A 13,927-nucleotide genomic window follows, 5' to 3' on the forward strand; every position below is an offset into this window, starting at 1 on the left:
GGAGTCAGACTTGGCACTTGTGGCACCAGACTCACTCACTCCCATAGGAAAATGTTGGGGATTGGACTTGTAATGCATTGATGGGGACAAGATGGATTCCCCCACATATTTCGGTTCCCAGAACTGCATGTGCGGTCTAGTCTTTTGGGTGTGGTTCAGCCCAGAGGCACCTGGGATACCCATAGACTATTTAAGCCACAACCAGGCTGAGAAGCATGCTTTGCGTTTTCTGCACCTGCAGCGTGACGCTCACCGTGTTCGGATCGGTCTCCAGTGGGCCTACATCTTTCTTCTGATCACAGCTCCTGCAAGAACAAGAACACCGTTAGGAACAGCCTTAACTTGCAGCCCTTCTGCCCATCATTCAACGCTCCTTCTGTTTTGTGGGCATCTTCGGCGGTGTCATTCCTATCCCGAAACGCTGCTTCCTAAAGAAGAGGAAAAGAACAGAGAAAAGGCATTAGTAAGCATTCTACAGATCTCGCTTATTTTTTTTCAAATAGAGTACGAGCTTCAAACGCTTACCTAAATCCCAGCCGCTCTGGGGGAACTGTGTCTCCGGAACTTATCATCCATCTGCGAGGGGGGAAAAGACACTCCAGGTTAGCGTGGAAACATCTAGAGGCGCCGCATACCGTGCTTACTTACTGCATTTGTTCTTCATAACCGGCATCCACGCTGACAACGTCGCGGCACCTAAAAGACACAGAAAAATAACTCAGTTCGATACAAATACGAAAAGGGTGCACCGCGCATCGCGCTCTCACTCACCTTCAGCGCCATTCATCTCAGCAGCACGCCGCCATCCCCGGACGCCGGCCATCATCTAAGAAGGAAACGAACAAAGTTAGAGAACTGTTTAAAGACTCATTATACTTACCAGTCGGACTCTCGCCAATGAAGTAACTAGGCACCAACGAGCCTGCATCAATCAACGCACCCCTGCGCTGAAAGCAGGACGGAGAGCACACCATCCAAGAAAACAAGGTGAGCTGTGGATCAAAGGGAAGGGTTGGACCGCGGGGAGGAAGGGGTTCTAGCACACAGAGACAACAGGGAGTTAAACTCTACCAATCCTGTGTTTCAGGCCCAGTCGCCAGTCTAATAGCCTCCAGGGAAGGGTTCGAGGTCGTAAGAGGCCAGGACCAGCTGAGTGACGTCCCCGTGGATACCAGGTGAGCGTTACAGTGGGTTTTTGCTGTGTGGGTGTGACTGTGTGTTATGTAGTGTGGTTGGTGTCCATATATTCTACTTTTGGTTCTGTTCTATAGCAAGGTATGGGCTCGGTAGTTTATGATAGCCATAAACCAAGTGACTCTGAGAGAGTGAGCAGGCAAAACCTTTTGTTATTCCCTTAACAAGGTTATCAATCAATTTACTGTACATCTTGCTGCTTCTGAACCTATGTTTACATTATGTTTAATGTTGTTCTATGCAAATGATAAAATAAAGATTTTTTAAAAAAATACTCTACCCATTCTATTAGAGGAAATACTTTGCACAAATCCAAATATGCTTTTTTTATGGTCTAATTATTAATGTTCATAGTCCTCCAGGTAAATTATGCAGCCATTTAGTAAGACACCAAGTATGCCATCTGTTGGAAGAAAGGACAGATAAATATATATTTCTATTTAGTTTATTCAATATCAGTCAACGCAATTCATTCATGAAATTAAATTAATACATACTATAAAAAGGATAACGTAAAATACATTGAAATACATTGAAAATACTAGCGATCAAATACAATGTAAAAACCTACAAGCCCCAATTTCATTTTTACAAAAGTCTTCTATGGAATGAGCCATACATATTTTACCCTAATGCCTGTTGGATTAGAATTAGGGGTTTGATCGATGATATTGTGATCGGGGTAAATTCCCCCTCCATTCGTTTTACCCCATCATCTCTCATTCATAATTATGTTGGGGTCATCTGAGTACTTTATAAAAGCTGTTAATCACCAGGCCAGTGCACCAGCACACATTGTGAACCAATGATGGAGAGTTTCGTTCCATGAAACGACTTTGCATATTATGCATCCACTCTCTGTGCTCGGTGTCCCTCTTACCGGTCTCCACTTCTCCAATGACCCCAATAAATTGCAGCAAAAACACATGAAAATATTGCGATACAGTTTGGAAACCTAACTAGGTATGGTGGTAAACTACCGGGCCATCTATATAGTAATCTACTCAAGACCAGTAATCTTGCTCTACTGTCCCGTCACTTTCCTGTTGTCCTTGTCTTTATATAATGCACCCTGATGCCTCTGGTGCTATAGAAATAAATAAATAAATAAAATAGTTGGCCAAACGTAGGATATAGTTTGTATTTCATGATTTTGTCCTGATCTTTAGCCCATTTCATCATTTTACCTTTTTTGATAGATCTTAAATGGATTGCCAATAAAGTGATTCTTTCTGTATCCACATTGCTAAGTATCTATTCGCAGTCCTGAGCAAATTGATTAATGGACTGGGCACTTTTGGGTAAAAGTGCCTTTTGCAGTTCCACAAATAAAGACTCTGGCGGAGGAACTAAAATATTATAATAGATCCCAAGCTTTGCTATGTTCATGTATGTTTTCCATGTAGTAATACCCAGTTTGTGCCGTAGATACAAATGGCAAGGAAGAAGCTGGCCCAAGATGTTCTGTAATCTTTTCCAGAATATATTTTCCAGTCTCTCGACCGTAGCCCAATCCACCTCCTGAAACTCGTCTCCATAGAGTAACGATGGTATCACCTTGCCAGCATAAAAGTGTAGCATGGTAAACCTGCAATATTTCAACCGGATTTTCACGATTGAGGATAGAGTGGTGCCAATTTGGATTTTAGCTGTAAAGTAGTCACACTGCGTCTGTTTTTATCGTGAATCATGAAGCCCTAATATCAGATACTGTGTGTAGAATTAATGGTCGACCCAACCACGTGCCATTTAAAGGGGCACTTTTACCTAGTAGCTGATGTCAGTACCATGGCCGATTTGTCTGCATTTGGTTTTAAATTATTATCCGAAAGATGGGCACTAAGTTGCGATAGGGGCTTTCTAGTCCAGTGGGAGTCCTGTCCAGAATGGTAATCTCATTGGCAAATAATAATGCTGGTATAGGTATTTTGCCTATTTCTGTCCAAAAGACTCTACATTGACTTATATGGTCAATGAGGTTGGACCAATAAAAATTAAATAGTCAAGGTGCCAGTACACAGACCTGCCATAAACCCACTGTTGTTTCTACTTGAACGCCTAAATTCCCCACATTATCCAACCTAATTTGTAAGCTCATCATTTTGTGAAGCAGTACTAACATTAATAATTTCCTGGGTTTGCCCCATTTCTGTAGCTTATTCCAGGGTTTATTTCTGTCGCCTATGTCGAATGCACAGGATGAATCTAAAAAGCCCGTATGTAACGATTCAGAAGCCCCATGATGTATTTGAGACCGAAGCAGCTTCACTACAAGACCATTCATGTCTGATATTTATTTGGTTTCCAGCAGGGTGCCGCCCACGCTGTAAGATCTTCCAATAATAGCGTTGGGAAGATTTTAGAGGACACATTCAGAAGGGCAATTGCCCTGAAACTACTCGGGTTGTTACAATGGCCCATGCATCTGGAATTTCACCCCTCCGCCCCCAAGATGCTCGTAAATAGCATTTGGAGAACGCTGGCCCACAGTTTTTGATCGCTGCTTAGAATCAAATTTGATAGTCGCTCAAGATCAGCTGCCCTGGAAGTCTTGGCTTTTCTGATGGCCGCCATGGCCCGACTCAAACTTATTGATTCTCCATACACCCAAAAGTGCTATAGTGAACGTCAGCGCTGTGTGATTGTGGATAACCGTGGCACCACTTCCAGCAACGTGCGCTTAGCTCTGCGCACAAAGCATTGCCGCGATGCACCTTTAGCACCAGCACGTGAAGGAAGCCTCCCCCTCATCCAGGAGCTTTCCCTCGACCCAATCCCGTGCATCACGGCTTCAAGCACCAGGATCGAGGCCCACCGCAGCCATACTAAAATGGCCACCATGTTCTCGTCGGAGAACAGCTGATCCCTCCTCTCCCCGTCCAGCACAGCTGATTGGCCGCCCGCCAATACTTTCCCTGCAGACCCGGACCGGAGGCGGAAGCCGGCCGCTGCAGCAAGGGCCGCAACATTAAGGGCCTGTCTGCGTCTGTAGAGTTAGCCAGGCAGCCATCCAGGGCAGGGCAGGAGCCCCCCCTCACCCGTGGCACCACTTCCAGCAACGTGAGCTTATCTCCGCGCACGAAGCATCGCCGCGGTGCAACTTTAGCACCAGAACGTGAAGGAAGCCTCCCCCTCATCCAAGAGCCTTCCCACGACCCGATCCCGTGCATCACGGCCTCCAGCACCATGATCGAGGCCCGCCGCAGCCATACTAAGATGGCCGCCATGTTCTCGTCGGAGAACAGCTGATCCCTCCTCTCCCCGTCCAGCACAGCTGATTGGCTGCGTGCCAATACTTTCCCTGCAGACCCGAACCGGAGGTGGAAGCCGGCCGCTCCAGCAAGAGCCGCAACATTAAGGGCCTGTCTGCGTCTGTAGAGTTAGTCAGGCAGCCACCCAGGGCAGGGCTGAAGCCCCCCCTCATCTGTGGCACCACTTCCAGCAGCGTGCGCTTATCTCCGCGCACGAAGCATCGCCGCGGTGCACCTTTAGCACCAGCACGTGAAGGAAGCCTCCCCCTCATCCAGGAGCTTTCCCTCGACCCGATCCTGTGCATCACAGCCTCCAGCACCAGGATTGAGGCCCGCCGCAGCCATACTAAGATGGCCGCCATGTTCTCGTTGGAGAACAGCTGATCCCTCCTCTCCCCGTCCAGCACAGCTGATTGGCCGTGGGCCAATACTTTCCCCGCAGACCCGAACCGGAGGTGGAAGTCGGCCGCACCAGCAAGGGCCGCAACATTAAGGGCCTGTCTGCGTCTGTCCGCGGACGGACGCGGCGCGGGGCCGACCCCCTGACCTACCTTCGCGCAAGAAGCCATGTAAGTACATTCTCCCCGCCCCATTAAACATTCACCAACATCTGTGAGTGATATAACGTCCCCATCATCCTCTTGGACATTGCTCTCTGAAAAGCGGAACCCCCTTGTCCCTGGAAAAGCTGCAAAGCTTACTGCTGAGAAAGCCTAATCTGTCTTGCACGTGCGAGTACAGTCACGGCGAACCGCCATCAACTATACTTACTACATAATAACGATTGCTAATGACCCGAGGCCTATATAGACAGCCCACTAGGACCCATTACCGGCGACATGCAGATGACCACTTCTAAGTTATTGTACTGAAAATACTCCTGTGCATGTGCCATATCTGCTCCACCACCTGTTTAACATTAATACTATTACACAGGGCCTTGCTTCACATGTTATCACGGGACTACTAACCAATCAGGGTGAAGTCATTAACTACCTGATCCCTACCTGCGTCCACCTAGCATAGAGCTGTATTGCTAGTAAGTACTACTACCTCTTGTACACCACTGTTCGTGCCAGTACTAACCATACTATATGCAAACTATAGACTAACTGCTAGTCCTTAACCCAATGCTACCAACCATATGCATTCTAGTCACGTATAGGTCTATTTTAGCGAGGTATACTCTGCGGCCTGCAGCTCTATTGCTGTTGGGTTTGGCAAATCAAGATACCCCCCGATATATGCAATTTAGCCACTGGTAGGATTGTCAAATCTAGATGCCTCTGATATATGTAATTTTGTCAATGATAGGACTGTCAAATCTAGATGCCTCTGATGTATACAATTTAGTCACTGATAGGACTGTCATATCTAGATGCCCTATGATGTATGCAATTTAGTCACTGATAGGACTGTCAAATCTAGATGCCCTATGATGTATGCAATTTAGTCACTGATAGGACTGTCATATCTAGATGCCCTATGATGTATGCAATTTATTTAAAACTGTGTTTATTGGTTTTACTGAAATAAAGCAGGTACAATTACATTTAACATTAAACCTTTCCCTCCTCCCACCCCCCCTCCCTCCCCTCTGGTCGGATGAAATCTTAAAGTCCATTGTTCCACCTATGCATTGAAGATGTCTGAAACCTTAATATTATGGGGGCACCACTGACCCATAAAGTCTGACTGCAGGTATTGCAATATCCCTTCCCATTCCTTTCCGAATGTGTCTCCAGTTCCTTGGATCTTGTGTGTAATTTTCTCCATAGTTATGTGGGCCCACACTTTCCGTAGCCAAGTGCAGGTCAGTGGAGTATTTGTGTTCATCCAATTCTGCGCTATAGTGGTCCATGCCGCTATAAGTAGACCCATACAGCTTCTCCATTGTGATTTGCTGTATTGCTTTGCTGTATCGTCTCTGATTCCACAGAGCCACACTCCCTCCCCCAGCAGCCCCACATCCGGGAATATTTTACTCATTTCACTTTTCACTTCTTCCCAAAAGGGTTTGACACCTTTGCAGTCCCACCAAATGTGTCTCCATGTTCCCACTTCATCACACCCCCTCCAGCATTGATTAGATGAGTTTGGATACATCGAATGGAGCCTCTCTGGGGTATAGTGCCATTGCGTCATAATTTTTACCCACATTTCCCTTGTTTGTGCCGAGCGGGTCATCCTGGGGATCTGCTTCCATAGGTCCTCCCACTGCTTATCAGTTGGTTCCACCCCCAGCGTTCTACCCCATTTTATTCTATAGGACCACTTAATGTCTTCTCCTTGTGTGTTTATGAATTTATATAGTATAGATACCCACTTTTTCTCCCCCGTGTTGGATATGATATATGTCTCGAACCCTGTGAGATCCCTGGTTGCTGCTTCGGTGATTTCTGGGGAGTTCAGCCAGTGTTTTAGCTGTTCATATCTATATCTATCACTTTTGGGGATTTTTTCGTCTATAATGCAGGATTCCAGTGATCTAATTTCCTTTCCTATGAACATCTCGCCTATTTTGGTTATGCCCCCCTCCTCCCAGCTATCGTAGGCCCCTTGTTCCATCCCCGGGGGGAGCTGTGGATTTCTGCATATGGGAGTAAAGGGTCCCAGCGTAGTGGTCATTATTCCTTTTCGTGTTTGGATATCCCATGCTTTCAATGTGGTCCTCATTATTTCACTGATCCCTACATTCTTATGCCTATGCTGCTTTTGCTTCCAGAGAAGTTCTACCAGCGGGGTCCTTGCCACTGCTCTATCCTGTTTGGCCCAAATCTGCTGTGGATTCTCCCCAACCCATTCCCTCAGGACTCTAAGCTGTGCCGCCTGAAAGTATTTTTTGAAATGGGGGAGCGCCATCCCCCCTTCCCTGGTTGGAGCCGTGAGGACCATTCTCGCTATCCTAGGCGATTTCCCTTTCCACACATAAGACGATACTAATTTTGCTAGGATTTTGAAGAACGAATCGGGGACACCCACCGGGAGAGCCTGAAAATAGTATAATACCCTTGGGAGAATAGTCATTTTTACTGATTGTATTCTACCCCACCATGATATCTGCAAAGGATTCCATCTGCTCAATTCCTTACGGATGTTTGTGAGTAGCGACTGGTAGTTTTCTCCATAAAATTGTTCTATTTTCTGAGGGATCACTATTCCCAGATACCTTATGCCCCTCTCTACAATCGTAAGGTCTAGTTTCTTTGCTTCCCTTTCTATATTAGCTCTGTCCCCTGCCAATATTAGGATCTCTGATTTTTTCCTATTAATCTTTAGACCGGATATGGTCCCATAGGTTTCTAGTTCCCGCACCGCGACTGAAAGGGTGGATTCGGGGTTTTCTAAGGTAATTAGCATGTCATCCGCATATGCTATAACTTTATGTTCCTGTCCTGCCATGTCAATCCCTTTAATATTTATTGATTCTCGTATTTTTATAAGAAGAGGTTCCAGGAATATGGCGTACAGCAATGGTGAAAGGGGGCCATCCCTGTTTCGTTCCTCTTGAGATTATAATCTTGTCCGTAACCTCGCCATTAATGACTATTCTGCTGGATGGGGAGTTGTAGTTTGTTTTAATGCGCGCAATATATTGTTCCCCAAATCGCATGTGCTGCAGCACTTTAAATAACATGGACCACTCCACCCGATCGAACGCCTTCTCGGCGTCTACCGATAATAGTATCGCTGGGGTGTGGGAGATACCTATTTTCTCTACTAGATGGGCGAGCCTCCTAGTGTTGTCGTGGGTTTGCCTGCCAGGGATAAATCCCGATTGATCCTTACTAATTAGGTTTGGAAGTAGTGGGGATAGCCTAGTTGCCAGAATTTTCGTATACATTTTTGCGTCTAGATTAATCAGGGATATTGGTCTATATGATGCAGGGTTAGTTGGGTCTTTACCTGATTTGTGGAACACCAGCACTTTTGCTTCATTCATTGTGGGGGTCACATTACCGCCATCTTTAAATGAGTTCAAGAGTCTGGTTAGTATCGGGGTCAGTATATCTGAGTATTTTTTATAAAATGGGGCCGTAAATCCATCTGGGCCTGGGGCTTTGTTACTTGGGAGTCCATTTATTGCTTTACTGACTTCTTCTTCCCTAATGGGGGCTTCTAATGTTTGTTTATCCTCTTCTGTTATTTTCGGTATCTGTAGGGCCTTTAGGTATGCTTCTTGGGCGTTTATGTTAGGGCTTTCAGTGGAGTAGAGTTCTTGGTAGTATTGCCTCAGTGCTTCCCCCATTTCGTGTGTGCGAGTTTGGACGTCCCCCTTCGCATCACACATGGCCTTAATCGTCGTTTCTTTCTTTTTAGCCCTTAGCTGTCTCGCCAGAAGTCTATCTGCCTTGTTCGCCTTAATGTAATATCTCTGTTTCAGATATAGTAGATTCCGTTCTGCGCCCTTTGTGCGTAGCATCTCTAATTGCCCTTGTGTATGTTTCAGTGATTTTTTCAAAGACCTGGTGGGGTGTGTCAGTACTTTTTCTTGAATATCTTCTATTGTTTTTTCCAATTCCTTTTCCCATAGAAACATTTGTTTATCTCTTGTGCTTTTCAACGCTATCATCTTCCCCCGCAGCACTGCTTTAAATGCATCCCAGACTGTACTCACTGCCACCTCCCCGGTGTCATTTTGTGTAAAGAATTCCTCTATCATTTCCCTTATTGTCTCCCCTGTAGCTGGATCCTGGATCAACTCCTGCGGGAGCTTCCACCTCCAGAGCCCGTTCTTTTTCCCTGGGAACGTCACATCCAGCCACAGTGGGGCGTGATCCGATAGGGCAATTGCACCCTTTTCCACCCCTTGTATTTTTCCCAGTAGTCTCACTGATACCCATAAATAGTCTATCCTAGACATGGTGTTATGAACATGTGAGAAATAAGTGTACCCCCTCTGTTCGCCCTTCAATTCCCTCCAAACGTCATTCAGGGCCAAGTGGTCCATTCTTTGTCTCAGGTTCTTCGATGGCGCCCCTTGACACTGAATATTCCCCGTACTCCTATCCAAATGTGGGTTCCATGCCAAATTAAAGTCCCCTCCCATGATCACTTCTCCTTTTGCAAATTCTTCCAACTTTGATAGCATATCTTTAATAAACCCATCCTGTCCTTGATTAGGGGCGTAAATTGAGGCAAGTGTAATGCTATAGCCTTCCACTTCTACATTGGCGAAGGCGTATCTTCCATCTTTATCTACTTTTGTGTCCCGCATTTTATAGTCCTTTCCTTCTTTTACCGCTATCAGTACCCCTGCTTTTTTTTCCACTGCCGTTGCTTGTACCCAAATTTTGTATCCTTTTAACCTAGTTTTCTGCTTATCCCTTGTTCTTATATGGGTTTCTTGGAGAAGCAGTATATCCGCATTTCCTCTTTTGAATTGCTTCTCCAATTTCGCTCTTTTTGTTGGGTGATTCATGCCTCTAATATTGTAGGTCAATATGCGTATCATCCCCATTCTGTTGTATTAGTGTGTCGGTGCCTCCTGTCTTCTTCTTTGCGTTTCCTGCCTCTTAGATTTCTCCGACCCTCTCCCCTCCCACTAACTTCCTCCCTCCCCCAACTTGTAACTTTAAGCCTAACAAACTGTCGCCCGAGTGGGGCAAGGGTTCCTATTGATGCTAAGGCGTTGCGCCCTTCGCTCCCTGCCCTCCATACCCTCGGGGGGTATGTTATAGGGAGTCCTAAACCCCAGTGATCCATTTGTTCTTTCCGATTACCACCCTGTCGGGTCTCGACCGGACCGCCAACCGTGAATTGTCCATTGGGCTCCGCTCCCACGCCACCCCCCGACCAAATCTCAGCATCAGGTTTCCATGTTGTCCCCCAGTTATACGTTCTTCCTTATTTCCTCATGATACTTTCCTTCGGGTTTCCCTCCCTGTACTTGTCTTTTTCTTCTTGCTGGATTCCCAGCCCATTAGGTTTCTTGTACGATCTCTCCTGTATGAGGCTTCCCTTCGTTCCACCTCTTCCTCTTGGAGTCCCAGAGTGCTGAGGCCTTCTTCCAGTGTGGTCACCCTTCTCTGTTTTCCTTCCCAAGTAAATAGTAGCCCGAATGGGAAGGTCCATTTGTAGCGGATCTGTTTTTCTATTAATACTTTCACCAGTGGGGCCATTGCTCTTCTTTTTTGGAGGGTGACTATAGCCAAGTCTTGATACAATTGGATGTCTTGCCCATTCATTTTGATATGCTCCATTTCCCTTGCCCTTCTTAGGATCTGTTCTTTCTGCGGATAAGAAGAGAGGGCCACCAGGACATCGCGTGGTCTTTCCCCTGGGGCTCCAGACCTTTTGGGTCCTACCCTATGTATTCTGTCGACTCCTATATCTTCAGCATCTTGCGTCCCCAATATGTCTCTAAACACCTCTTTTACCGCTTCTTTCAGATCTTTATCTAGGACTGATTCCACCATGTTCTTGATTCTAATGTTCGAGCGTCTGGAGCGATTCTCCAAATCCTCACATTGTATTTCCAAGTTTTGAGTGAGAGACACCAGCCTTTCTTGTGCTTCGCCTATTTGGCTCGTATCTTCTTCAAGACTTTGCACTGATTTTTCCACTATATCTGTTCTCTCTTCGAGGTTGTTTATATCCAGTCTTATGTCTTGGACCGCTTGTTTCATTTCATTCTTCATGGTTGCAAATTGCTCTTGAACTGTAGACATGAACTTCTCTTGAAAATCCATGAACCAGGATTGCATATCTTCCCTGGTCAATGGATGTTGTTTCTGGGAGAGTGTTTCTGCCTCACCATCGGTTTCTCCCTGGGTTCTCCCTTTCAATTGTGATGCTCCCTCCGTTGTCCACATTTGTAATATATCCGCGCCTTGTTTTATGGATTGGGGTGTTTGTTGGGAGGGGTTGCCCTTCCCTTTTGCTCTTGACATGGCGGGGTTTTTTATTGGAGGGTCTATGGGCTTCTGTACCCTCTTGTCGCCTTCCAGTTGTGTTACCCCCCGTTCGGCTCCTCCGGCGTGCTCCTGTGAGTGGGGGGTGGGGGTGAGGAAAGATCCTGTTTTACCAGACGTGGTGTCCCCTATTCCTCTTCCTTCCTCGTCGACTCGACTTGTCCTCACACCTGTGGCTATAAGTCTCTCCTTTTTTTTTTTGTATTCCCCTTCACAGCGTTCCCTCCAGCCTATGGGGGAAGCGATTCCAGCAGTGGACTCCCTTGCTCCCTGGTCGGGCCGTGCGAGGGGAGGGTTCCCCAGCCGATCCGATGCCTGAGTGCTGTTCCGTGCCGGGGTTCTTCTATGGAAGTCCCTCTTCCGCGCGTCTTCCCGGGAGGCCTCCCCTTAATCACCCCTGGCGCGCCAATTCCCAGTTCTCCCTATCTCTCCTGACCTCTGTCTTCCTCCTTCGCAGCGGCCTCAGTATTATGGAGGTGGGTGTTGGGTCAACTTTTGCTGCCCGGCGGATGGCTCGCCGGTCGCCCCCCCCCCGGCTGGCTCACCTTTTATGCTGCCGGTGTTCTGCTTCCCCTCTTCCGCGGTCCGCCCCGTTCCCTCCTCCGTGCCGCTCCTCCTCCCCGCCGCTGACTCGATCGCGGGTCCCTGATCTTCGGGACCACCTGTCAGGGCTTTGCCGTGGGGGGGGGTCCAGCGGAGCTCCGGATCCTGCTCCCACGCTGGGTTACCCCCGCCGCACCGCCTTCTTCTATCGCGCTCGTGTGCGCGGGGAAGTCCCGAACGGCTCTGATGGGGGAGGGGCTGGTCCTTTTCCCCCACAGTCCGCGCTCCGCGCTCGATTCTCCTGCGGCGTCGCCTCTTCCACACCGGGGGGGGGACCTTCAGCTGTCGGGGGGGGGGGGGGGCCGAGAAACGGGCCCTCACTGCATTAAACGTGCTTTCTTTTGGCGGCCTGGGCGGAGCGCTGATTAACTGCGTCTCCTCACCCCGGCGGCCATCTTGGATCCGATGTATGCAATTTAGCCACTGATAGGACTGTCGAATCTAGATGCCTCTGATGTATACAATTTAGTCACTGATAGGACTGTCATATCTAGGTGCCCTATGATGTATGCAATTTAGCCAGTGATAGGACTGTCAAATCTAGATACCTCTGATTATATGCAATTTAGTTGCAGTTAGGACTGTTAAGTTAGACTTACCCCGTTGCTCGCATTCCAGTCACCATTGAGTTGTCTAATTTAGACGCCCCTCTGCTACTTGCCCCCCAACATGCACATCACCAAATCACTCCTAACACACACTCTTTGCACCCTACTCTGGACCCTTCTAACCATCATCATAACAATGGACTACACCAATTCCACACCTTGCAATCTGCAAGAGAGAAACACGTGACTTAGAGCGAGGCTGCCTCGCCTCTATGACCTCAAAAACAAAAGAACTAGATCACCAGGCTCGACCTCGACCCCTACTACACTTGACCCTAACCGTCCGGCCTTAGTGGTAGAAAGAAGCCATAAAACTCAAATTGACTGCTATAGTCAGAGGAGGCCTAACACTCCCAAGCTCAGACTGATCCAAGATAAAATCACAACTCCCAGCCTGTCAGGAGCCCTCATCAATGCGAGGTCCCTCATAGCACATAGCACTGAAATTGCGGACATACTTGCCCTGGGCAACTTAGATTTACTCGCAATCGCTGAGACCTGGCTCCATGACGCCGCAGGTCCTGCACTCATGGTTGCCGTACCTGATAATTACAACATACTAAGAGTCGATCGCCCCAACTTACGGGGAGGTGGCCTAGCCATCATCGCCAAAACTAAGCTAGATGTAAGACTTACCCCCACCCCGAAATAACATCATGCAAACTCCTCTCAGCCAAAATACCTATCTCTAACAACAGCACACTAACTGTCCTTCTGGTGTATAGACCACCAGGTCCATAGGCAACTTTGAGGAAGACTTATCTAGCCTCCTCACTAACAATATCAAAGATACTACCCAGCTCCTATTATTAGGTGACTTCAACTTGGGTTTTAATGATAATGAGGACAAACAAGCCCACTCCATCCAATCCATTCTAGTTGATCATGGCCTGACTCAGAATATTCTTGCCCCCACGCACATAAAAGGACGGACATTAGATTGGATAGCCAACCGAAACTGTAACACCACTATCTCTAAAATCTTGCTACAAACATGGACGGATCACCACCTCATCAGTTTCTCATTAACTATAGAACTGCCTAAACCAATTAACCAGGAAATAGTACCAGCCATGCCAACCAGAAGTAAAAAAGACATTACTTTGGAAAAACTGCTCCCGCTCCTCCTACCAGCCCTCGCTGTCAGCGATACCAACCAGGACCCCAACATACTAGTTGAGACATTCAACAACGCCATGTCCAATGCCTTGGACATAATAGCCCCCATCAAACTTCGCAAAAGCAAACGAGAATCTCATCTCAACTCATGGTTTACCCCTCACCTCAAAGAACTACGAATCCAAAAGCGCAAACTCCAAGGCATACACCCTCGGCGGAGAACAAAACCATCCTTAAC

Source organism: Ambystoma mexicanum, chromosome 12 (genome assembly GCF_040938575.1).
Source record: "Ambystoma mexicanum isolate Mex_15411 chromosome 12, UKY_AmexF1_1, whole genome shotgun sequence".
Taxonomy (NCBI): Eukaryota; Metazoa; Chordata; class Amphibia; order Caudata; family Ambystomatidae; genus Ambystoma; species Ambystoma mexicanum.